The 26776-nt window shown below is 43.7% G+C and overlaps 2 long non-coding RNA genes and 1 pseudogene across 2 annotated transcripts; 1 reads left to right on the top strand and 2 right to left on the bottom strand.

The window, feature by feature from the left end:
- Positions 1-1857: 1857 nt before the first annotated feature.
- On the bottom strand, positions 1858-2491 carry LOC114778004 (uncharacterized). The gene is made up of 3 exons (XR_003746172.1): positions 2284-2491; positions 2127-2187; positions 1858-2046 (listed from the first exon to the last, which is right to left on the bottom strand). It is a non-coding gene; the product is annotated as an uncharacterized LOC114778004 (long non-coding RNA).
- A 271-nt stretch (positions 2492-2762) lies between these two features.
- LOC114778002 (epidermal differentiation-specific protein-like) lies at positions 2763-5149 on the top strand (annotated as a pseudogene).
- Positions 5150-7118: 1969 nt separating this feature from the next.
- Positions 7119-11314, bottom strand: LOC114778003 (uncharacterized). The gene is made up of 4 exons (XR_003746171.1): positions 11259-11314; positions 7545-7708; positions 7388-7448; positions 7119-7307 (listed from the first exon to the last, which is right to left on the bottom strand). It is a non-coding gene; the product is annotated as an uncharacterized LOC114778003 (long non-coding RNA).
- Positions 11315-26776: the final 15462 nt, after the last annotated feature.

The raw sequence follows: 26776 nt of genomic DNA, 5'->3' as shown, positions 1-26776 counted from the left end.
TTTGTTCATGCTGGTCCGAGGCCACGGTAAACAGGGAGGGCTGCATCAGGAGAGGCATCCAGCATAAAAAAACTCTATTCATGCAGACAACCACACAAGTTGATCAGCAGTGATCTCCCATAACAGGAGATATCAAAGGGAGACTATGAACAGACAATACACAATATGTATATTCTGGATAAGCAGATTTGCAATACCTATGAGAATCATGAGATCAGAGTGATATATTATGGAATAAAATAACACATATGTATATACAGATTAAAGAAATGAAAACAAACATCTAATTTCTGGAATGTGTTCTCTTTTTAGACATCAGAAGCATTATTGTCTTCACAAATTTCAGAAGAGTTCAGGTTTTTCTCAGAACTCAGTGACTAAAACAACTAAAAGAAAGAAAAGCCTCGTTTTCATTTAAAATGAGTCACCAGTGGTTTAACACACCAGGGGCCTGTTTCAGAAAGGAGGTTACAAGTGAAAAATGTTAAGCCTGAAATGAGAGAAACTCTGGTTTTTCCGTTTCAAAGTGGCAGGTTTGTCAAACTCGAGAAAGCAGGGTAAGTCAAGCCTGTTTCTGAAAGAGAGGTAACTTTTACCCAGAGTCAGTTACCGTGGTAACTTACTCTGTGAACCTAACCTGGTCAGGAACCTGTTTTATTCTCTAAACTAATGGAAGCTTACTGTAGAATATCGGGTATGCGGAGCATATTAGTAAGGCCACTGTATGCAGAGCTGTACAGAAAGTGTGCTTCGCTCTGAAACGCTGCACATTTGTGTAGTGTTTCCTGGCCACAAACCCCTGGGAGTCATCAAAGAGGAATTTTACAGAATTGCTGGTCTGTAGTGTTCAAATGTTTTTAATATGAAAAAATATATGTTCAGTTAATGAAATTTTGCTGTGCCCTCTGAAAGTAACCTAATATTCAAAATTACCTTCAGGATTTCCCAATGTGGTTGGATGCATTGATGGCACGCATATCTTTCCTATCTTTGCACCAAGTGAAAATGAGGCATACTATGTTAACAGAAAGTCAATCCACAGTATTAATGTGGAGGTACACTGAGTTACATGCAGTTTAGAATGGTGAAATACCATATAGCAATACTATATCTCATATCTTATTCTTTCCACTGTGAAGATCATATGTGATGCTGCACATATTATCACCAATATTGAGGCCAAGTGGATCGGCTCTGTTAATGACTCACGAATATATATTGTGAGTCTACCCTAAGCAGTGGTAAGTAAATGTATGCATTACACACTTGGGCACTTCAATGCAGCACTAAACCAATGTAAACTTTTTTTACAGCTGCTTTTAAAGCAGTTGACTGCTTTCTACTGGGGGATAGGGGCAACCCATGCCAGCCTACACTGGTAACCCCTTACCCAGAGCCTGAACAAGCACCACAGCATTGATTCAGTGTGGCACATAGTAAAACTAGAGGCAGTGCCAGTGCCTACGTCACCTCAGGGTCACCCCTGAGAGGGCCTGCGGCATCAATGTGGCATGTGTAGTTCTCCATAATATTGCCATTTTTAAAGGGGAACAACAGCCTGCCCTACACATACATGACCCAGGGGAAGACCCCATCCACACTGCAGATTTCCAGGATAGAAGCGTGGTCCAAGACCGTATAAGCAACTATTCATTCTCTGATTAATTCAGCCACCACCACAAAAAAGAAAATTAAAGAAAAAATAGGTCACAACAATTTATTTGGTCTTTATTCCCTACAAATTAAAAAGCAACTGTTAAAATTCTATATTCTTTCCAAACTTTTATATAATCCACTAATCACAATACACACCTTAACTGTAGCTTGTGTTTCAGAATCTCGATTTTAGGACCTGTCGATTGTTTTTTTCTATTTGTTTAAGCAGATGCATTCTATATAACTTCTTTACTGGTAACTGAAAATACAGTAGATTAGGGTTACATTATGTTGTACATGACTTCCATTTAATTAAACTCTGGCGTTTACGGTACATCACTGAACTGTGCTCTCTGGATCAGCAGAAATGGTGTCCTCATCCCCTACATCCTGAGAAGATGAGCATTTGGTTTAGCACACTTTATAATATTACGTACCCAACTCAATACACCAGAAATTAGGACACTTACAACTGCCTGGGTTTCTGTTAAGACAGGAGGATCCGCAAAAGGCAGACATTGCCATCAGAATCTTTTGAGACCAATCCAAAAATGAAAGAAAATAAGTACATTTTATATATGTGTGTGTGTGTGTGTGTATGGGTGTGGGTGTGTGCAGCCCTCTTACATTTGTGTCCTGGGGAGTGACTGGCTCTGATGAACACCCTACAGGAATTCCCTCAGCCACTGGCCTTCCAGAGTTCAGACTCAGGGCCATCTCCTCAGCATTTGTGAGTGGTGGTGGCGCAGGGCCTCCCCCAGTCTGGCGAGCGTCTGCCTTCTTTCTGTTGGCTGAAGAGACATCAAATGAAAAAGAGCACTGTATGAAAACGGCATTAGACATTTATTGCCATTTACATAAGTGTCATTTGTAAAATAAAAAAATACCTACATCCATGACATGCTCAAACCTTACCTGATTGAATTATGTTACAATTAGATTCAATACCATAGTTTTTCACTACTGGCTCTCAACCCCCCTCCTGCAGGAGGCTTCCCCTCCTGCTTCCCCACCTGCGGCCCCACCAGCACAAAGAAATGTCACCACAAATGTGAGTGTCGCATGTTATTGTTTTAGGGGGCCAGGACACATAGCCAGAGTCTATTATGCAGTGCTATGTGGTACAGCCAGAGGATGGCAGAAACGGACAATATATACTGTGTATATTGTGTTATTGATAAACCTCTCTTGAACAAGTGACAAATTTGCACAGTACTGTTTAAAATGAGGCGAAATATTTTGAGAAAAAATATTAATTCATAAATTACACTTCTCTGACGTGTCAATGATTTATTAATGAATTTCATGTCATAATATTGCAGATACTTCTTGTAGGTTTTCTGTCTATATTATGAGCCATTGCTTCAAGTTGTGGGAATAGGCATAGAGACAACTTCTGGCCCACAAGGTGGCATTACAGTCTCATTTTTGTGATTAACTTCCCCACCTGTTTCTTCTGTGTCCTGATCGACCTGCTTCACCTGCTTGCATTTAATTGAATTCAGCAGACACAATACAGCAAATTACGGCAAACTGCTTCTCTTTCTCTTGTCATGCAATTTTTGAATTTTCTATGATGTTTCATATCATAAAGGTTTTTGAAAAAGCGAGAGCAATTACACATTTTCTGTGTTAATTGTGGAATTGACATTTACAGCTGCTAAAACTGAAATCACAACCTGTCAGAATTTATTAAAAAATAAAACATTGAATGTATGCTTACATTTAACATTTTTGCATTTTATATTAGACAAATGGTTACTATTATCTCTCAAAACATCTCCGTCAAAAAATATTTGCTGCACTATCTTTTGTGCACTGTGCCTTGGGACTAGCCTTGCTACTAGAAAAGACCTGATGTTAAATAGCCCACCTCAGGTGGACCCACCAAACTCGAGATATGAAATAAAAAGATATTAATAGTATAAACAAATATCTTTTGAATTTTATGAGCAGCTAAGGCATCAGCTTTGATCAGGAAATGTGCAGAAAAAAATGCACACCTGGTAGACCCTCCTAAACAAGATGATTGGCTCTGTGCAGTTCAGCCCACTCTAAGATCACTACAAATACAGCAGGAATTCTTCACACACACACTTTTGCTCTCACCTCTTGCACAAACCTTCAGGAGTACGGGAATGGCTTCAATCCTGTAAACAGATTTTTGTGTACGAGCATCCTGACTTTCAAGGAGTGAGCCGGGAGTTCACTGAGTATTGTCCAGACCTTCGGGATGTTAGTTTTAATGACTGTATCTCCTCTGTGAAGGTCATAGGGCAGCCATGGGTGTTATACGAACACCCCCACTGTCAGGGTGCCATGTTCTACTTTGAGGAGGGTGAATGTCGATCAGTGGTGTGGCATGATGCAATTTCTTCACTGGAACAGGTGAAAGAAGATCTGACAAATCCTCAGATCACACTGTATGAGAATCAAACTATGGGGGTAGGAGCATTACCCTCAACTGTGAGACCAACTTATGTTTTGGCAGTTTCAATGATATGATTTCTTCCTGCCGAGTGGACAGAGGAGCATGGGTCCTCTATGAGCATCCAAACAGAGGTGGTCGTTCAATTCTGGTCAGAGCTGGAAGAAAATTTCCAAGCATAGGCTGGATTGACAACCAAGTGTCTTGGGTTCGTCCTCTTAAACCTGGGAGACCCAAGATAACAGCAGAGCTCATCTGGGACAAGAAAGAAGAAAACACCAAATCAGTCGTCATTGACTCCATATGTGGTGTGAATCGTGGAAAACATGAGCAGACCTTCTCCTCTGAGCTCAGTCGGGAGTATGAAGGTTCTGTCACCGAGAGCTTCAACTTCAGCAATGCTACACAGATAAGTGTGGGGATGTCATTTGGGTTTGATATTGGTATAGTGAAATCAGAGGTCAATGTGTCTGTGAGTAACACTTTCACTGTGGAGAAGGGGAGCAGCAACACCAAGACGGAAAAGAAGGGTGTGAAGATCTCCATACCAGCCACCATTCATCCACACACCAAGCTCACTGTGAATGTAGTGAGAAAAGAGGTTGATGTGAAGGTTCCAGTCAAGATAACGATCCAGTCAGGCTATAGCTCTTCGACTGAATACGGGGAATACAGGTGCCAGGCTGGAAACTCGATCTTGGCTGAATACCAAGAAGAGGACATTTAAGGCTTAAGTAAAAAAAAAAAAAAAAAGAATTATAACCATATCATATAGACAGCAAACTAAATACTACTTACTAATAATAAACTTAATTTTTACTTTGTAATCTTATACGCCATAACCTATAGAGCATTTCTTGATTTCATTTTTCCATAACTAAAATGCTTAAAATGTAAGTCTGTCAGTCTTTATATATTGGTGTACCTCTTGTGATTTACATAAAGCTGGTGTGATTTTTCCTATATGTTAACCTAAATTTATTAGTACAAGTGAAGTGATTGTCATTGTGGCAATTATTATTAAATGATTAGCATTATTAAACTAAGCATTTTTTCTTTGATGCATCAAATGTTAATTTCTTGTAGTTATGCATTAACTAAGGTCCAGCAAAACAATTATTTTATCCACATGCAATCACATGCCACTGGGGATGCCTGTTACTGTGCATTTGTTCATGCTGGTCCGAGGCCACGGTAAACAGGGAGGGCTGCATCAGGAGAGGCATCCAGCATAAAAAAAACTCTATTCATGCAGACAACCACACAAGTTGATCAGCAGTGATCTCCCATAACAGGAGATATCAAAGGGAGACTATGAACAGACAATACACAATAATTATGTATATTCTGGATAAGCAGATTTGCAATACCTATGAGAATCATGAGATCAGAGTGATATATTATGGAATAAAATAACACATATGTATATACAGATTAAAGAAATGAAAACAAACATCTAATTTCTGGAATGTGTTCTCTTTTTAGACATCAGAAGCATTATTGTCTTCACAAATTTCAGAAGAGTTCAGGTTTTTCTCAGAACTCAGTGACTAAAACAACTAAAAGAAAGAAAAGCCTCGTTTTCATTTAAAATGAGTCACCAGTGGTTTAACACACCAGGGGCCTGTTTCAGAAAGGAGGTTACAAGTGAAAAATGTTAAGCCTGAAATGAGAGAAACTCTGGTTTTTTCCGTTTCAGAAGTGGCAGGTTTGTCAAACTCGAGAAAGCAGGGTAAGTCAAGCCTGTTTCTGAAAGAGAGGTAACTTTTACCCAGAGTCAGTTACCGTGGTAACTTACTCTGTGAACCTAACCTGGTCAGGAACCTGTTTTATTCTCTAAACTAATGGAAGCTTACTGTAGAATATCGGGTATGCGGAGCATATTAGTAAGGCCACTGTATGCAGAGCTGTACAGAAAGTGTGCTTCGCTCTGAAACGCTGCACATTTGTGTAGTGTTTCCTGGCCACAAACCCCTGGGAGTCATCAAAGAGGAATTTTACAGAATTGCTGGTCTGTAGTGTTCAAATGTTTTTAATATGAAAAAATATATATGTTCAGTTAATGAAATTTTGCTGTGCCCTCTGAAAGTAACCTAATATTCAAAATTACCTTCAGGATTTCCCAATGTGGTTGGATGCATTGATGGCACGCATATCTTTCCTATCTTTGCACCAAGTGAAAATGAGGCATACTATGTTAACAGAAAGTCAATCCACAGTATTAATGTGGAGGTACACTGAGTTACATGCAGTTTAGAATGGTGAAATACCATATAGCAATACTATATCTCATATCTTATTCTTTCCACTGTGAAGATCATATGTGATGCTGCACATATTATCACCAATATTGAGGCCAAGTGGATCGGCTCTGTTAATGACTCACGAATATATATTGTGAGTCTACCCTAAGCAGTGGTAAGTAAATGTATGCATTACACACTTGGGCACTTCAATGCAGCACTAAACCAATGTAAACTTTTTTTACAGCTGCTTTTAAAGCAGTTGACTGCTTTCTACTGGGGGATAGGGGCAACCCATGCCAGCCTACACTGGTAACCCCTTACCCAGAGCCTGAACAAGCACCACAGCATTGATTCAGTGTGGCACATAGTAAAACTAGAGGCAGTGCCAGTGCCTACGTCACCTCAGGGTCACCCCTGAGAGGGCCTGCGGCATCAATGTGGCATGTGTAGTTCTCCATAATATTGCCATTTTTAAAGGGGAACAACAGCCTGCCCTACACATACATGACCCAGGGGAAGACCCCATCCACACTGCAGATTTCCAGGATAGAAGCGTGGTCCAAGACCGTATAAGCAACTATTCATTCTCTGATTAATTCAGCCACCACCACAAAAAAGAAAATTAAAGAAAAAATAGGTCACAACAATTTATTTGGTCTTTATTCCCTACAAATTAAAAAGCAACTGTTAAAATTCTATATTCTTTCCAAACTTTTATATAATCCACTAATCACAATACACACCTTAACTGTAGCTTGTGTTTCAGAATCTCGATTTTAGGACCTGTCGATTGTTTTTTTCTATTTGTTTAAGCAGATGCATTCTATATAACTTCTTTACTGGTAACTGAAAATACAGTAGATTAGGGTTACATTATGTTGTACATGACTTCCATTTAATTAAACTCTGGCGTTTACGGTACATCACTGAACTGTGCTCTCTGGATCAGCAGAAATGGTGTCCTCATCCCCTACATCCTGAGAAGATGAGCATTTGGTTTAGCACACTTTATAATATTACGTACCCAACTCAATACACCAGAAATTAGGACACTTACAACTGCCTGGGTTTCTGTTAAGACAGGAGGATCCGCAAAAGGCAGACATTGCCATCAGAATCTTTTGAGACCAATCCAAAAATGAAAGAAAATAAGTACATTTTATATATGTGTGTGTGTGTGTGTGTATGGGTGTGGGTGTGTGCAGCCCTCTTACATTTGTGTCCTGGGGAGTGACTGGCTCTGATGAACACCCTACAGGAATTCCCTCAGCCACTGGCCTTCCAGAGTTCAGACTCAGGGCCATCTCCTCAGCATTTGTGAGTGGTGGTGGCGCAGGGCCTCCCCCAGTCTGGCGAGCGTCTGCCTTCTTTCTGTTGGCTGAAGAGACATCAAATGAAAAAGAGCACTGTATGAAAACGGCATTAGACATTTATTGCCATTTACATAAGTGTCATTTGTAAAATAAAAAAATACCTACATCCATGACATGCTCAAACCTTACCTGATTGAATTATGTTACAATTAGATTCAATACCATAGTTTTTCACTACTGGCTCTCAACCCCCCTCCTGCAGGAGGCTTCCCCTCCTGCTTCCCCCACCTGCGGCCCCACCAGCACAAAGAAATGTCACCACAAATGTGAGTGTCGCATGTTATTGTTTTAGGGGGCCAGGACACATAGCCAGAGTCTATCATGCAGAGCTATGTGGTACAGCCAGAGGATGGCAGAAACGGACAATATATACTGTGTATATTGTGTTATTGATAAACCTCTCTTGACCAAATGAGGCGAAATATTTTGAGAAAAAAATATTAATTCATAAATTACACTTCTCTGACGTGGTCATGATTTATTAATGAATTTCATGTCATATATTGCAGATACTTCTTGTATGGTTTTCTGTCTATATTATGAGCCATTGCTTCAAGTTGTGGGAATAGGCATAGAGACCAACTTCTGGCCCACAAGGTGGCATCATAGTCTCCTTTTGTGATTAACTTCCCCACCTGTTTCTTCTGTTGTCCTGATCGACCTGCTTCACCTGCTTGCATTTAATTGAATTCAGCAGACACAATACAGCAATTACGGCAAACTGCTTCTCTTTCTCTTGTCTTGCAATTTTTGAATTTTCTATGATGTTTCACATCATAAAAGGTTTATGAAAAAGCGAGAGCAATTACACATTTTCTGTATTAATTGTGGAATTGACATTTACAGCTGCTTAAAACTGAAATCACAACCTGTCAGAATGTATTAAAAAATAAAACATTGAATGTATGCTTACATTTAACGTTTTTTTGCATTTATAATTAGCCAAATGGTTTATTATTATCTCTCAGTACTTGCACTATCTTTTGTGCACTGTGTGCTGTGTATCACAATGACAATCACTTCACTTTCACTTCACTTAAAATCAGCCTCTGCAGTGCCCTGCACCTTCACACAGCCTATTAAGAACTTGCTGGGGCTCACATCCTGGTCAATCTTCAGGTAAACTGCGATTGTCAGCCTGTTAGCCCATGTGTTTCATCAAATCTCTTTTGAGATTTGGGGTCCTCAGTCCTTCTCTCATGATAGCGAAATATAGCAGAATACTAGAAGACCTAGTTGACATCAACAGTGATTTTGCAATGATTTAGAAATCGCACAAAAATCTCTTATTCAGCAAGTACAGCCTGATTATTCCATGTTAAAAAACGTCAAACAGGAACCAGAAGATGGCAGTAAAAGGCAGTGCTTGAAGTGGGAAAGCAGTATGACCATTCTTCATTTTTAAGGATTTTAAATTTTAAATGGAAAATTGTATCTTCACCACAATGAAGTTATGCACTTTTAAAATATGGGGGAAAAGCCTCAAGTCAGAGACCTCAGAGTTCTCTCCTGGCCTTCTGTCTGTACATGACAATTTAGTTTTCTATGTATTTAAAGCTTGCTAAGGATGCGCCAGAAGATGTTTGTAATTTTTTCACATTTATTACATGCAGAGTGCAAACATGACACCAGGCAGGAGCCTGGACCTCAAAAATGAATGGGGCCACCAAGCACAATTTATAACGCCCCATTCTTATTTGTGTTTCTCTGCGGCTGCTGCAGCAGCACGCAGTCTGCGGGGACCCTGCATGCCACCTGTTGCCGTGGCAGAACCATGATACTAAAATTGGGATATGCATAAATGATTTCCAGACTTGTTAGTTTTCCAAATCTATATGCTTGCCGAACATGAATGCCATGTTTTACAATTACAAAAAACTCCCTATGTTCTGTCTTTGGTGCTTTTGGTATATTTAATCTTTTGTCTAATAACTATGCCATGGCGTGTGAAGAAGGTGCAAATGCCTGACAAAGAAAATTGTGATTTAAGTGCGAATAAACTGAAAACAAAGAAAGCAAACGAACACTGAAACAGAAAAGCATCATGGACAGTGAGACATCAAAAATGCAGGACAAAAGTGTGAAGGAGAAAACCAACATATAAAGAGTTCCATCGAGCAGCAAGTTGGGGTGATTAAAACCTGGCGAGTCCAAGGCTGCTGTAGCAACCCTTGGATCCCAAAAGTGATCCCTTAAAGTTTTCTTTGCTTTATTCAAAATTCATGAAAAAAGCAGGAATTCTTCACACACATACTTTTGCTCTCATCTCTTGCACAACCTTCAGGAGTACAGGAATGGCTTCAAATCCTGTAAACAAGATCTTTGTGTACGAGAATCTTAACTTTACAGGCCTAAGCCGGTCTATCGGGGTGAATACATCTTCTATGAGGAGGGTGAATATCCAACAGTGGAGTGGCATGATGCCATTTCTTCAATGGAAAAAGTGAAAGAGAATCTGACAAATCCTCAGATAATGTTGTATGAACATCCACACTATGGGGGTAAGAGTATTACCCTCAACTGCGAGACCAACATATGTTTTGGCAGTTTCAATGATATGATTTCTTCCTGCCGAGTGGACAGAGGAGCATGTGTCCTCTATGAGCATTTAAACAGAGGTGGAGGTTCAATTGTGGCCAGAGTTGGACAACTACGTCCCAAGTGTCTTGGGTTCGTCCCATTAAACCTGGGAGACCAAAGATAAGAGCAGAGCTCCTCTGGGACAAAAAGGAGGAAAACACCAAATCAGTCGTCATTGACTCCATCTGTTGTTTGAATTGTGGAAAACGTGAGCAGACCTTCTCCTCTAAGCTCAGTTGGGAGTATGAAGGTTCTGTTACTGAGAGCTTCAACTTCAGCAATGCTACACAGATAAGTGTGGGAATGTCATTTGGGTTTGATATTGGTTTAGTGAAGTAAGAAGTCAATGTGTCTGTGAGTAACACTTTCACTGTGGAGAAGGGGAGCAGCAACACCAAGACGGAAAAGAAGGGTGTGAAGATCTCCCTACCAGCCACCATCCGTCCACACACCAAGCTCACTGTGAATGTTGTGAGAAAAGAGGTGGATGTGAAGCTTCCAGTCAAGATAACGATCCAGTCAGGCTACAGCTCTTCGACTGAATACGGGGAATACAGGTGCCAGGCTGGTAACTCGATCTTGGCTGAATACCAAGAAGAGGACATTTAAGATGGCAGGAGGAGTCAAGAAAATAAAGCATTATAACTATATCATATACACTGCAAACTTAATACTGTCACATGATTTCGTCATGTGACCGGGAGTAACACGGAAACGAGGTAACGTGACTCCTATATATTAGGCTGGAGAGCAGCTGCAAATTGCTCAGTCATTGAATGACGCACGCCATTCGACTCGGCTCCGAAAACCCGCTCCCAGTAAGACCGTACCTGTCCTCTCTGTTCTCCTGACCCTCGAACTCCTTCCTGTCGCCCTGTCCTGCCCTGTATCGTGTCTTAATACGCGAACGACAACATCAGTGTGGTGTTGCGGCTTGCGCCGTCCCCGTTCGCAGATTAACGTGGAGGAACTTACCTGCCTCCCTGCGTCCCACCGCACTGAGGTCTCTCGTTTCCTCCTACACGTCTCTCTCGTTCTGGTCCCGGTTCGCGTTACAGAATGACAGAGCCCCAACTACGCGCTTCACAACCTCGCTGCTTATGCGATCGAATAGCGCGGCAGGAGAATCTTTTTGGAAGTCTGTCGCAGGAGGTTCGCTTCCTGCGGCAGCGCGTTCATGAGATGACTGCCGCGCACCGAGACCATGAAGCGGCGAGTGCGGCGCAGAGCCCTCGCCCCCCCGCGGTTCCCGAACCCAGTTTGCCGCTCCCGGAGCGCTGGAACGGGACCGAGGGGAGCGGCGAGGTGCTCCTCACCGCTCTCTCGTTGATTTTCGAGCTGCAGCCTAGCCGCTACCCCAGTGCCCGGTCCCGAATCGCCTTACTCCTAACCCGGCTCGGTGGTTCCGCAGCAGAGTGGGCGGCTGCGCGAATTAGTTCCCCCAGTTCTGCGTCTCTCTCATATGCCGAATTCGTGGAGGAATTAAAAATCACCTTCTGTCATCCGGACGGTGTGGAAGACGTCGCGTCACAGCTGTACCATCTGCGCCAGGGTTCCTCATCAGTCAGCCAGTTTACCGCCAGATTCCGGACCCTGGCTGCAAAGACTCCGCTGGGCGACCACGCCCTCCGGATGATGTACTATGAGGGACTGGCCCCACGAATTCGTGGTGAGATGGTCAGCCGGGAGATGCCAGCAACGTATGAGGCCCTCATACAACTCGCGATGCGGATTGATCGCCACCTGCTGGCACTCCCGAAAACTGCGGCCCCCACTCCGACCCTGCATCAGACCCCTCGACCGCCTCTATCACCACTTCCGCCCACCGTCACTCCTCCAGACCATAGGGGGGAACCCATGCAGCTGGGACGGACAACCCTCACGCCTGAAGAGAAGCAACGGCGTTTTCGGGAGGGTTTGTGTGCATACTGCGCTTCCCCCTCACACATCCGCCTGACCTGCCCTATTCGTCCGGGGAAACAGGACGCCCAGCAGATCAGCACGGCGCGGCCAGCTAGGCCCCTTCCTCCACATCTGATGCCACCGACCTCCCGACTCACTCTCCCGGCCGTCCTGGAATGTAATCAGCGAGTCATCTCCACCACAGCCTTTGTGGATTCCGGGGCGGCTGGAAATTTCATAGACCACTCCTTCATCCGACAACATCACATTCCCCTGGAACTCCTCCCAAGTCCTCTCACAATCACCTCCGTGGATGGTCATCCTATCTCCGCAGGACCCATCATTCACCGCACGGTCCCTCTTCATCTCCGGCTCGACTCGCATGTGGAGAAGATCCAGTTTTTTATGACCAATATTATCACCTCACCACTCCTCCTCGGGTTCCCCTGGCTGTCCCTCCATGAACCCCACCTTTCCTGGTCATCGGGCGTGGTGTTGGAGTGGGGAGCGCACTGCCATCGCCATTACCTTCTGCCACAGCCCTCCCCGTCTGCCTCCTCGAACTCAGAACCGACCCGTCTTGTCCTAGACCATGTCCCCTCCTGCTATCACGATCTAGTCGCCGTCTTCAGTCCAGCCAAAGCTGCCCAGCTGCCTCCCCACCGACCAGGCGACATGGCCATTGACCTGCTGCCAGGAACCACTCCCCCCGAAAGGACATCTCTACTCCCTCTCGAAGGCAGAGCAATTGGCCATGGAGCGGTTTGTGGCAGAGGCGCTTCAAAAGGGCACCATCCGCCCATCGACTTCCCCGGCCGCGGCAGGGTTCTTCTTTGTGACCAAGAAGGATGGTGGCCTGCGAACGTGTGTGGACTATCGTGGACTCAATAAAATCACAGTCAAAAATCGAACACCTTTACCTTTAACCAACACCGCCCTTGACGCCCTCTCGGGAGCGAAATACTTCACGAAGTTGGATCTCAGGTCGGCCTACAATCTGATTCGTATCCGAGAGGGCGACGAGTGGAAAACCGCCTTCATCACCCCCACTGGTCATTTTGAATCCCTTGTCATTCCATTCTGTAAAAAACCACACACATGAAGACCATGTGGCGAGGAGAAGAGAATAGAGCGTGTAGAAAAAACTCTTTCTCCCTCCACACAAAGCACTGTATTCAACCACTCCAATTTGATGTTACCTGGCAGAAAGAGGCATGGCACAACAGAGGTTAAAAATGAACAGTTTCTAATTTATTAACATCGGTAAATAATTATTGTAGTTACATGTGAATATTGAATGTAAAAAGGTACCAAGGTTACAGAGAAAGTAAACATGAGAAGAAAGGGTAAAGAGGGAGAAGAGAAAGAGAAGGGAAGATAAAAGCCCCAGAAGCCTTCCGGCTTCTGAGGGAAAAACCCCCCTGAGCAAGATAGCTCAGAGGCCTCCTTTTCCACATGTGCGCAGACCTTTATACCCCTGGCCTACAGGAAGTTGTCACTGTCCTACAGGAAGTTGTCACTGGCCTACAGGAAGTTGTCACTGACCAATCAGAACCTGTTGTTTCTGATGTCACGCCCCCGGTGCCTCCCATTTGGTGAAGACAAAGAGGGTGGGCGGTCCTGACGGCTGATACTTCGCACGTTGATGTCGGACAAAAGGCATGTAAAAACCGGGGTGTCGAATCTTCACCCTCAACCATCGACACAGGAATGTCACACTTCCCCCTGCAGACATCTGTTATGCAAGACAAATCAGGCTCCCGCGATGAGGCCATTCAAGCGTTTCAATCTTTGTGTCGTCATTTCACCACCGCTCCCATTCTTCAACACCCAGATCCTACCCTTCCGTTTGTTGTAGAAGTGGACGCGTCAGAGGTGGGTGCTGGCGCCGTCCTCTCTCAACGCGGTCCGGACCGGAAATTGCACCCGTGTTGCTTCTTCTCGCGGAAGTTCACCCCTGCACAGCGGCGATACGGGGTGGGGGACCGTGAGCTGCTGGCAGTCAGGTGGGCCCTCGAGGAGTGGCGGCACTGGCTGCAAGGCAGTGACACCCCCTTTCTGGTCTGGACCGATCACCAAAACCTCATATCAATCAAAGCTACCAAACAACTGAATCCCCGCCAGGCGAGGTGGGCATTATTTTTCGAGCAATTCAACTTTCAACTCTCCTACCGTCCCGGATCCAAAAATCAAAAGGCCGATGCTCTTTCCCGTCAACACGCCCCAGACTCACCATCCTCTGACCCCGAACCCGTCCTTCCTCCTCATCGCATCCTAGGCCCTCTCCGGTGGTCCCTCGAGACGAAGGTCCGGGCGGCCCAGGCATCCAACCCTGGCCCAGACAACACCCCACCCGGGTGCCTGTACGTCCCAAATACCTGCCGGCCTGATGTACTGCATTGGGGCCATTCCTCCGTCCTCTCAGGCCATCCAGGACGCCAACGGACCCTCTCCTTCATTCGCCGAGCATTCTGGTGGCCTTCAGTACGGCGGGACGTACAGGCCTACGTGGATGCCTGTGTCGTCTGCGCCCGGGCTAAGACTCCCAACACTCCGGCTGCTGGGCCCCTGCGTCCCCTTCCCATTCCTCATCGCCCCTGGACCCACCTCGCCTTGGACTTCATCACCGGCCTCCCTGAAGCTAGTGGTATGACCACCATCCTGACCATAGTGGATCGTTTCTCCAAAGCGGTCCACTTGGTCGTCCTGCCCGGCCTACCGTCCTCTGCCACAACCGCTGACCTCGTGCTTCAACACGTGGTCTGCCTCCATGGGTTCCCCCAAGACATCGTCTCTGATCGGGGACCCCAATTCGTCTCAGCTGTGTGGAAGGCGTTCTGTCGCCTTATTGGATCGACCTGCAGCCTCTCCTCTGGCTACCATCCCCAGACCAACGGTCAGGTGGAGAGGGCCAACCAACAGCTGGGACGATACCTGCGGTGCTTTGCGTCAGAACGCACCTGGCCCGGGTTTCTCCTGTGGGCGGAGCTGGCCCACAACCTGCAAGTCTCCTCCGCCACCGGCCATAGTCCCTTTGAGATCTGCCATGGATATCAGCCCCCCATCTTCACGCACCAGGTGCCTGCAGGCGGGGTCCCCTCGGCCCGTCAGATGATCCGCGGTTGCCAAAAGGCCTGGAAATCTGCGCGGTCGGCCCTCCTCATCGCCTCCCGAAGGATGTCCACCCAGCACGATCGCCGGCACCCTCGTCGACTGCACTTCCGAGTGGGACAAAGGGTGTGGCTGTCCACCAAAGACCTACGTCTCAGGACTGAGTCACACAAACTGTCCCCTCGATACATCGGACCATTCCGGATCCTCAGTCGGATCAACCCCCTCACATACCGTCTCCAACTCCCTCCTGCCATCCGCGTCCATCCTGTCTTCCATGTCAGTAAACTCAAACCCTTTGTCCGATCCTCGCTTCATCCTCCGGCTCCGGATCCGCCACGCATCGTCGACGGGGGACCCGCCTACACTGTGGAGCGCATTATTGCCTCTCGCCGCAGAGGTCGGGGGGTCCAGTACCTGGTGCATTGGACCGGCTATGGACCAGAAGAACGGTCGTGGATCCCGAGACGTTTCATCCTGGACCCTTCTCTGGTGACTGAGTACCGGCAGCGTACCGCCGCCGCTCCGGGGCCGTCGGGGGTCGGCCCTGGAGGGGGGGTACTGTCACATGATTTCGTCATGTGACCGGGAGTAACACGGAAACGAGGTAACGTGACTCCTATATATTAGGCTGGAGAGCAGCTGCAAATTGCTCAGTCATTGAATGACGCACGCCATTCGACTCGGCCCCGAAAACCTGCAACCCAGTAAGACCGTACCTGTCCTCTCTGTTCTCCTGACCCTCGAACTCCTTCCTGTCGCCCTGTCCTGCCCTGTATCGTGTCTTAATATGCGAACGACAACATCAGTGTGGTGTTGCGGCTCGTGCCGTCCCCGTTCGCAGATTAACGTGGAGGAACTTACCTGCCTCCCTGCGTCCCACCGCACTGAGGTCTCTCGTTTCCTCCTACACGTCTCTCTCGTTCTGGTCCCGGTTCGCGTTACAAATACTAGTTAAACATAAAATACTTCTTAATTTTTTACTTTGTAATCTTATAATGTCATAACCTATGAATCATTTATTGATTTTATTTATTTATTTTTTGTGTTCAATTTCAATGTATTTACTGTCTTATTATTTTTTCCCAATGAAAATGATATAACCCTGTTTTGTAACCCTCGGTGCAACTTCTCAAAAATATTCATACACTCAACATTGGCTCATTTTGAAAGTATTCTGCTTCAAGGGCCACAGCAAAAATGGGTATGGCAAGTCAGGATACAACATGCAGATTTTTTTTTTTATATTTGCTTGTAAAAAGATGACCCAACTTACAGTGAGGGGTTTTACCATTATGAAGCCACAGAGAATAAGCACAGCATATTTATTCAATGTCTGTGTCAAAAACCTGCAAACACAGCACATGGGGCACACAACTAAATGAGCCCTCTGCATTTAACCATCACCCTTTGTGAGCAGTGGGCAGGCATGAAAGGCGCCCGGGAAAAAGTGTGTCATTAGACATTCTAAAGAAAAACTGCATGTACCAAGAAACTGATCAAACTGAGCAGAGATCCAACACCCGAGAGTGCGTTGAGGGTGGTGTGAGTGTTAGGGGGGTCTGTTTCTTGATTGCTATCTTGTTGATGCTGTGGTAGTCAGTGCAGGGCCTTAACTCAACATCCTTCTTAAAACCAAAAAAAGAACCCTGCCGCGGCCGGTAAAGAGCCTCAGCCACAAATTGCTATATGGTCTTATTCTTGGATTTTAAGAGGGTGGAAGATGTGGTGGAAAGGGTGCTGCCTTAAATGGACAGAAGATGGCAGCCAGAACATGCAGAGTTACGGAGCAGTGCAAGGAGGCTGGTGAAATCACCATTGTTTTATTCTGAGACAGCGTTTCTTGTAACACCAACAGATTTTACTACTTGCGTGAAAAACACATAAGGAAAAGGCAAGACACAAACACAAGTAAGATGTCTGGACCAATCATCAAAACCTAATCACCATCAAAGCTTCCAAGCAACTCAATCCCTGTCAGGCGAGGTAGGCCATTTTCTTCGAACAATTCAACTTCCAACTATCTTACCGTCCCTCACTGTCCCGACAGCACGCTGCAGATTCCTTATCCTCTGACCCTGAACCCATTCTCCCACCTCATTGCATGTTAGGTCCTCTCCGGTGGTCCCTGGAGACTAAGGTCCGGGCTGTCCAGACGTCCGACCCTGGCCTGGCCATTATATAGATGTACCTATTGTAATTTGCATAAAGCTGGTGTGAATTATTCCATGTTAAATGTATTAAATTAAACATTTGACTTTGTTGCATCAGGTTTTAATTAACATTAACATTTATTTTCTGGTACTTAGGTATATATGGAGGGCTGCATCAAGAGGGGCATAAATTCTTTATGCAGAGAACCTCCCTTGTTGATCTACTGTGGCAACTCCTAACAGGGAAAGTGGAAGGGAGACAACAAATCCAAAAAAATTCCAATGCCTATGAGTATCATAAGATCAGCATCATGCATTTTGACTGTAGATAGGCATTCAGTTAAGTTTCACTGTACACATGACAATAAAACAGGAATTCGAATTTGGAGAAATGTTAACAGGACAAGCACAAACTTCTGAAAGAAAACCATATAACCCTGTCTTACAAGCCTCTTTGCACATTATAAGACATACTGATGCACTCAACATTAGCTCATTTTGAAATTATTTTGCTCCAAGTGCAAATATGCTGCATAACAAATCATGATACAACATGCAGGATATTTTTATTCTTGTGAAAGCATGGTGCACTGAGCATGCATGATTGACTTACAGTGAGTGGTTCTAGCTCTGCACAAGCACAAAGAATGATTACAGCACATTATTATTATTATTTAATGTTTCTGTGTCAAAAGTCTGTGGAAACTCAGTATGTTATAACCTTATTCCAAAATTGATTATTATTATTTTTTTCTCTTTTCCACTGAGGGCATTCTAACATTTCTGCAGGATCTGCTGGAGCAAGGTCACTCATTTTCAACTATAAAGGTTTATATGGCAGCTATTTTAGTTTGTCATGTTGGTATTGATGGTTGATGGTTAAGGTCATTTCGTACAAAACTGCATTGCTGCTGGCGTGGACATCAGCCATGCGAGTGGGTGACCTCACCTGAGGTGTATGCACTTTGCACCTGGTGATACTAAGGCCTCGTTTACACTGTCAGTTAAACGTGACCCAATCCCGATTTTTTGCGACAGATCGGATCTGTTCCATGATGGTGTAAAGTGTAAACACGTGCATTTGAATATTTTGAGATCGATTTCAGGCCTCGTTCATATGTGGAAATAAATCAGATATAAATCAGATGTGCCAATGCGACTGTAAATAGGCAGATCGGATTTTCGTAGACATTGCATTCTGTACGTCATTAAAACTGTGACAATTTAGTACTTCATTTTGGTTTAATGATGTCAAACAACAACAAACAGAAGAAACATGGAGGAGGAAAGTGCAGAGCAGTGGTCGATGGCTGAAGTTACATGCCTTCTTAGCCTGTAGGGAGAATAGTCAGTTCAAGCTAAAATTAAAGGCTCCTACAGAAACAAATCTTTTTTTGAGGATATTTCGGCTGCAAAGGAATATGCTGATTCTAAAAAGATGAGCCAATGTTAGATAGCCCGAACCTTTTGCAAGCCACCACAGAGCAACCCCGACGCGCATCTGCAAAGGGATAGCCCGGCGAAATGTTGTGTCGTTGTAAGAGAGAAATGAAAACGTTGACACAGCAAATCGTAAGTTGGCTTGATCATTCTAAAATTTTGGACCCACTGCTCCTCGCTAAAGCCCGCCACAATATTCTCCCACCAATCCTGAGATCTCTCACGCACCAAGACATTCCTCTGTATGGTCGAGGCCATAATAACTGAAGCATATGCGCAATAATTGCCCTTTTCCTTCTTCTCCGCCTCAAAGTCATCGTATTATTTGGCAAACTTTGCATATATCGCAGAGCTAGTATTAAGCATATTTTCACATTCGTCCATCTTGGCTACTGTGTGGCAAGTGTAAACAAGTGAATTGGATATGGGTCACAATTAACAAAAACGTGTAAAAAGAAGGTAAAAAAAATCAGACATCGGCAACAAATAATAATTGAGCATCAAGATCTGCAGTGTAAACAAGGATTAAAATTGCAAATCTGGCCTATCCCTCCCTCCCTCTACCACCTTTTGTGACGGACATGGAGAGGTGCCTTCATCTGCTCTGCCCATTTTGAACATTGCAGGCGTATGTGCTTCGTACTCAGGCTTTCCGGTCATGTGAGCAGCTGTTTGTCTGCGAAGCCAGGGGAGAGGCCAGCCTCTGTCAAGATTCAAGATTGGTCTATTGTCAGTACAACTGTCTGGCCTCTGTGTCTGTCACATGAGATTGTGGAGGCCAGCTTCTTGGCTTTTAGTTGCAAGGGAATGGTCCCACCAGATGGGGTTAGGGAATACTCTACCACCTCCATATAATGCTGTACATTAAATCAAAGAAATTAATTACCAGGAACAGGACAGACATGGACAAAAAGTTAATTAAAAATAAAGAATAAAAAGAAAACAGAGTAAAAGAGAAAACATGCAGCTATTTGAATTAAATTCAATAATTGAATTAAACATTTAAGGCAACATAGTAAAAGAGTTAAGAAAGGACTGCCTAAGAAAGCAAATAAAACACTGCATAAGAACACTGTATGTGAACCACCTCACACTGGGTTAAAAGCCAGGATGTGAGTTTTTTTAAACAAGATTTAAACAGTGATTGACGGCGGCTGTCTGACACTGATTGGTAGGTCTTTTAATAATTGTGAGGCAAAAGCTGCCATTAAATTGATAAGCACAAGTAATGTAGAGTTCCCAGAATCATTTGTTAAGAGAATGTCATTAAAAATTGTTAACAGAGCTGATTCTGTACTGTGATGTGATTTAAACCCATTTCTGGTAGGTAGTAGCCTAGTGGGTAACACACTCGCCTGTGAACCAGAAGACCCGGGTTCAAATCCCATTTACTACCATTGTGTCCCTGAGCAAGACACTTAACCTTAAGTTGCTCCAGGGAGACTGTCCCTGTAAATACTGATTGTAAGTCGCTCTGGATAAGGGCGTCTGGTAAATGTCCAAATGTCCAAATGTTCTGTTCAAAAAGGGCTGTAGCTGGACATGAACAACCCACTATGCCACCACTGGCTCATTGGTACAGAAACCGACTGAATTGACTGAAATTTGGTCCAAGTAGGTAAATATTATGCATCATGAATATGTATCATGACAATATGAACAGAGACAAGGAGGGACACATGGGCCAGACTAATGTGCAACAAAAGTTTTATTTACAGTGCGGGATGTGATGTATGCAATCAATCCAAATAGTGCTTTTTACACACCACCATTAAACCCTCAACCACTCACGAACTATATACAACACCGGCACAGAGCCAGACACTCTAACAAAGGGGAATCCACGCACATACCAATACACACACTGGCAGAGGAGGGTACACGTAGAAGGAAGAGCCAACATTAAAGTAAATAACAAAGCACAATGAACAAACAACAATTCCAATCTCTCCCCTCTGAGCAGTACGCTACCGTCTTCCTGTTTCAGGCCTCCTCTTATCTGGCCTCCTGGCATCTGAAGACTAGCCACCAGCCCATGGGAAGAGCACTCCTGCCCCTTCCGGGCTTAAAAAAAAAAAGAAAGCACACACACACACACACACACACACACACACAAAAACAACAGAAAGACAATCAGACACAAAAAACCCAGGGAAGTAACAGGGGTGTGAGTAGAACACTGAAAGATTATGGTTGATGCCGTTTAACAAATCTTCAGATATTCAATACGTTTCTCTTTTTTTTTTTTTACGTATGTATACCCACAATGCATTAAAGCAAGAACCTAGAACTCAGAACATATTGCACAACACACCAATGACACCCCACTATGAGTATGTAAAATTTTCTCCCCCCTCAGCAGGAACAACACAATATAAATAGGACACTGGTGTGGACTACCCAAAACACCAGCATAGCCATTTGGATTATTCTGGTACGTGACAGGCTATGCCTAGGCAGTGGTCAGATTGCAGAGACTAGAGGTCACTCATGAATGCATAGCAGTAGTCCATCGATGAAATCAACACTGTGGAAGAAATATTCTGGGAAATAAGATCTTATGGAGGCTTTAGTTAATGGTTGACTACTTTGGTGCAAACATGCTTATGAGATGATTGGTTCTTTCTTATAAAAAAGAAATCCATTCATCATACTAAGTGCTCACAAAGAGAATGTGTTTTTTTAATGTAACTCAGTGTTTATATTTGCTTTTTATAAACCAGTGTAAATGTATAAATTCTGAACAAAGTTCAGAACCTAACAATGAACAAACTGATAACCTAAGTCTAACACAGATAAGAGCTGTTCAGCTTTTGAACTCCATTGCAAGTTGTAACTGTACCTACCACCACATTTGCAGGCCTACAGCTTCTCTTTCAGTCAACACTTGTGATACCACCATAACAGAATACTTTCAAGGTGCAAATGCAGTTGATAGAGCATTATGAAAATAATTGATTAATTTATTATATGTAATATATATTTTGATTGAAAAGAAATTAGTTGTCAGCTGTCTCACATATCTAAGGAAATCATTTTTATCTTATATTTTTCTTTTCTAATGTAAAGAAATACACACAAGCCCTGTATTTTAAATAGTGGTGGGCCGTTATCGGCGTTAATGTGCTGCGTTAACGTGAGACTCTTATCGGGCGAAAAAAAAAAAAATATCGGTCGTTAATCTATTCACAAAGTTGGGTTGGGAGCTGGATCTATACTACGCAAGCTATTGTGCCGGAGTTAAATGGTTACACTAGATTTATAAGTATATTTCTTCTTTCTTGTGTCTTTTAGTGTCTTATTTCCTAAAAACTTTTATTTTGTTTCTGAGACCCGGTTTAGTTCTCTTGGACACATGGCATGAGTTGTGAGGTGCGTGGGGTTTGTGTGCCAAAAGTAATTTCTTTCATTTAAATTTATGTACATATTAGGAATATTTTGCATTTTATGTTCTTTTAATACTGTATATTGTAGAGAGAGGTGCAGAAAGACGCGATGTTCTGACGCAACCTTGCTTTTTGTACAGGAATGCAGTATTGTAAATTGTGAATGCTTTATGTTAATGTTCAGTTCTCTTGGACACATGGCGTGAGTTGTGAGAGAGAGAGGTGCAGAAAGACGTGATGTATGACGCGATGTTCTGACGAGACCTTGCTTTTTGTACAGAATACACTTTGCACAGACAATCTCTTGGGTGTCAGCTCATCATTTGTGGTTCAAGAAACAAAATCAAAGAGTTACACAACGCAGAAGAAGAACCGCTACACTATGATGACTTTCACCTTGATATTTTATCACGGATGTATACCTAGCCGAATTGCACTGTAGGGGGCGAGAACGAGTCTTTGAACTGTGAAATTATCACATCAAACGTGACGTGGTAACATGGATGCAGCTATTTAACTGAATAAACAGTTGGTAAACACAAGTACATCTTATTGAACATAATTTATTTTCATCACCAATTAGAACAGCTTTCTCAAGCAGTTTGTGATGCACTTTGGAAACAGGAGATGAGCCCCTGGTCTAATGCGCCACCCGGCTTGAGAAACCTGTTCTCAAAGACTTACTTTTAGTCATTATTTGGGTAGTGCACATATTCTGAATGCCTTCGGCAGAATTCAAATGAGCCATTTTAATATAGATTAATCTAGATTTGTCAGGATTGACTGCAGCTGTGCTCAACACCGGTGGCCAATCCTGACGGTGCATAAAACCCCTAGATTTCCGCCCCTTCGAAAGGGACGACATTTTCGTGGACTCTACATGAACTAGACTTTATGTGTTATGTTGTGAGTTCTGGCAATCACCACACGCCTGCGGGTTTGTTTAAGTTTATTCCCCTTTATTTCCCGTTTTGGCCACCGCGGCATTCTTTATTTGTGTTTATTGTTTGTTTAATAATAAAAACCCTTCTCAGCATGTCAAACCTCTGCGCTTCCTTCCCCCGTAAATCCGTAGTCGTGACAAGATTACTCTAGATTAATTCCAAGATTACAGTGAGATTAATATAGATTAAGAAAATTAATCTATGACCACCTCTAATTTTAAAACACTCGTCTGATATTACTGGCATGAAAGAGGTATGGCACAATAGAGGTTACAAAAATGAATAGTTTCTAGTTTATTAACACCAGTAGATTACTATTGCTGTTACATGTAAATCCTGTTTGTAAAAATGGTACCAATGTTACAGAGAAACCCAACATAAAGGAGAAAGGGATAGAGGAAGAGAGGAAAAAGCCAAAAACCAAGCTGCAGAGAGGCATAGCGAAAGCAAGACTCAGAAACCCTGGGGAGAACCTCCCAGCTCCTGATGGAGCAGGAAGTGAAGAGCAGCCTCAGTCCACAAGAGAAAACTCTTTTATACATTTGACTTCCAAAAAGTTCCCACAGACCAATCCGGATTTGACCTTATCTTCCTCGTCATGACACCCCAAGCCATTTGCTGGCTTTTGACACCTCTTGTTTGGGGATGTCACAGCTTGACAAAGATTCACTGTGTGAATGCAATGGCGCATGGAAAGTGGTGAACAGTAGAGATGATGGACCATATGAGGTGCAGGCAGTGTTAGGCTGGATCATGAACGGCTGTTTGTTGAGCCATAGACGTTCTCGCCCGAAAATTCGCCCGAGTGCTCCCACCGTGAAGAATAAGGTGGTAAATGCGTGCATATACATATCACCCATTGGCCTTTGAATTTCTAAAAGCATATTGACAGTCATGTTGACCTTCCCCAAAAATCTACGCAACTCCTGTCTAGTGGTGGGTGTAGGAAACTCTTTGCTTCAAGTGTACGAACTTGACCATGCCCCACCTGATTCCCCAGATAGGTAACTGTAGCTTTTCCAAATTCACATTTTGCCAAGTTTAGAGTGAGACCATGTGTACCATGTTAAAACTGTACACAGCATCTCCACATGTTCAGACCATTGGCTAAAGCATTGTTCATTAACCGTTGAGGCACGTTCCTTAATCAAAATGGCATTACAATGTACTGCAAAAAAGTTATGGGAGGTTATGAGGACAGAAATGTCTGCAGCTCTGGGAGTTAGTAACTCCTGCCACTACTACAGGCTCTTATGGTTGAAGTCGAGGTGTAACTGGTGAGCATTGTAGAGACCAACAGTTTACTAATGTGTGACGTGCTGGCAGTAGCAGCAGGCGGTTAGTTTCAGCTGTAGATTCAGTACAGAACATGGCAGTACAGTGGGATGTGAAGCAGGAGCTGCTAAGTACTGTTTCAAACATGCAGGATGGTGCTGTAGTCTGTAGTGGTATTCTTAACCTGGGAATATTGATGAAAAATCTCTGGCATAATAGGTGTATTACCAACAAGAATAGGTGCATTACCAACAATGATGATTGATATGAATGAAATATGGATAGTGTCACAGATGTTACAGTACAGCGCATATTTTTTAAAGGGTGGAATTACAGAGACAGAGACCAGATCTGCACCTGCACCTGATTCAGGGCCCAAATAGCATTCATTCTTTCTGTCTTGGCTTTAAGAGAGCAGAAGTACTTCCCTGACCTCAAAAAAGAAAAGAGTCCATTGTCAGGATGACAGGATGACAAATTAACTTTTTATTTTTTCTGGCAGGTGCAAAACCTGCAAGAATCAAAGTGGGATAGATGGTAGAATAACAACATTTATTTCTTATATAGCCCAAATACACATACAGTATGTCTCAATGGGTTTTGACAGACCCTACTTTATAGGTCAAAAGTAGGATTATGTAGTCAATTCTTAATTTGATGTGTAACCAGTGCAGTGATTGTAAGACTGGAGTGAGGTGGTCAAATTTCCTTGTTCTATTTAGACAATCAAAGCAGTGTGTATTGCTGTTATCAGTTACACACCTTGTGGGAACAAGGAGATCGTTTTTCACTTTTTTTAAGTCTGGCCAGTGTTCACTTTTTTCAGTATGGAATGGGAGATAATCCAAGGAGAAGTGATCACTAACACAGATTTCGACAGATTTGAGATCAATATTTGAGATTTATGGATTGTTTGTGTATGAGTGTGGTGTGAAATTTCTCGTCTGGGGAGCTGCAATAAAGGAAGTCAACTGAATTGTTTATTTGTATTTATTGTTTATTTGTTAATAAAACCCCGTTCCCAGCATGTCAGACCTCTGCGCTTCCTTCCCCCGTAAGCCCGTAGTCGTGACACAGGCTGTATAACCTGAACTCTGAACAGAGTTCATTGCCCAAACCTACTGACAGCAGTGATGATTCTCATTCATCACCTGTGGACTGCAATGAAGAGAATACTAATGAGAGAAATATGCACAACTCTACATGTTGTAACCTGGCTTACCAGGACCTTAGGACATTCAAAGCAGTGTGTATGACAGTTAAAATTTATACACGTTGTGTGAATGAGGAGATAAGATCACTTTCACATTCTTCCAAACAAGGCAGCTTTCAAGCATGCAGAAACCTGTTTTTTATACTAAAATAACATACAAAATTGCAAAGTTAGATACAATGCAACCTCTAAATTAGATTCAGTGTTTGTCTCCTACACCACAATACTGGGCAATACTAATTACTGCAAAAGGTGAATTGTCCAAATATTGAGCAAAGAGCGCAGCCCTTGAGGTGAGTCCAATCAGGTGAGCAACTGGTCTCATGTACACCTTTCTGTAGTTCTGCCATTGAGCTCTGGGCAGTTAAAGAAGGGGCCCCGTAATCATAAAGTTGCTGGTTTGAATCCCGATCCACCAAGGTGCCACTGAGGTGCTACTGCCACACACTGCTCCCCGGGAACCTGTCATGGCTGCCCACTGCTCACACAGGGTGATTGGTTAAATCAGAGGACAAATTTCACTGTGTGCACTAAGTGCTGTGCTGCTGTGTATCATAAGTAACAATCACTTCACTTCACAGATCGACGATTAGGACCACAGAGCCCTATGTGAGGTTTGCTGCTATTCCAGTTCTGACTCATCTGAAGTCCTGGCAGGTTTATTTGAACCGATCCACAACGTTCTGACAGTAGTGCCATCTTTTGTTGCATAGACAACCTGGAGAAAGGTGGCATCCTGAGAGGACTACAGAGAGGACTACAGTGAAATGTACCACAGTCACCTGAGCATTCTTAATAAATCGCACTTCTCTTTCCCACTAGCCCCCGAAGTGGGGACAATTAGATGAATAGTAGAAGATTATGTAATGCCAGTTTCAGATTAGTGAATTCCCTTTCACTATCTGTAGTGAAGTATGGAATTGTGGGTTTTGTTGGATGTATGCGGGTCGATATGGTGGGTGAGGCAGGTCCAGGCTGAGAGGAGCTACTGGATGGCTTGAGTTATGCGCTGGCCATATAGCATGAGAAGGATCACCTACTGTAGGCCCTTATGGTTGAAGTCGAGGTT

The sequence above is a fragment of the Denticeps clupeoides genome, unplaced genomic scaffold, assembly GCF_900700375.1.
Source record: "Denticeps clupeoides unplaced genomic scaffold, fDenClu1.1, whole genome shotgun sequence".
Taxonomy (NCBI): domain Eukaryota; kingdom Metazoa; phylum Chordata; class Actinopteri; order Clupeiformes; family Denticipitidae; genus Denticeps; species Denticeps clupeoides.
The sequence above is the reverse complement of the archived record's forward strand: the minus strand, read 5'-3'. Positions and strand labels throughout refer to the sequence as shown.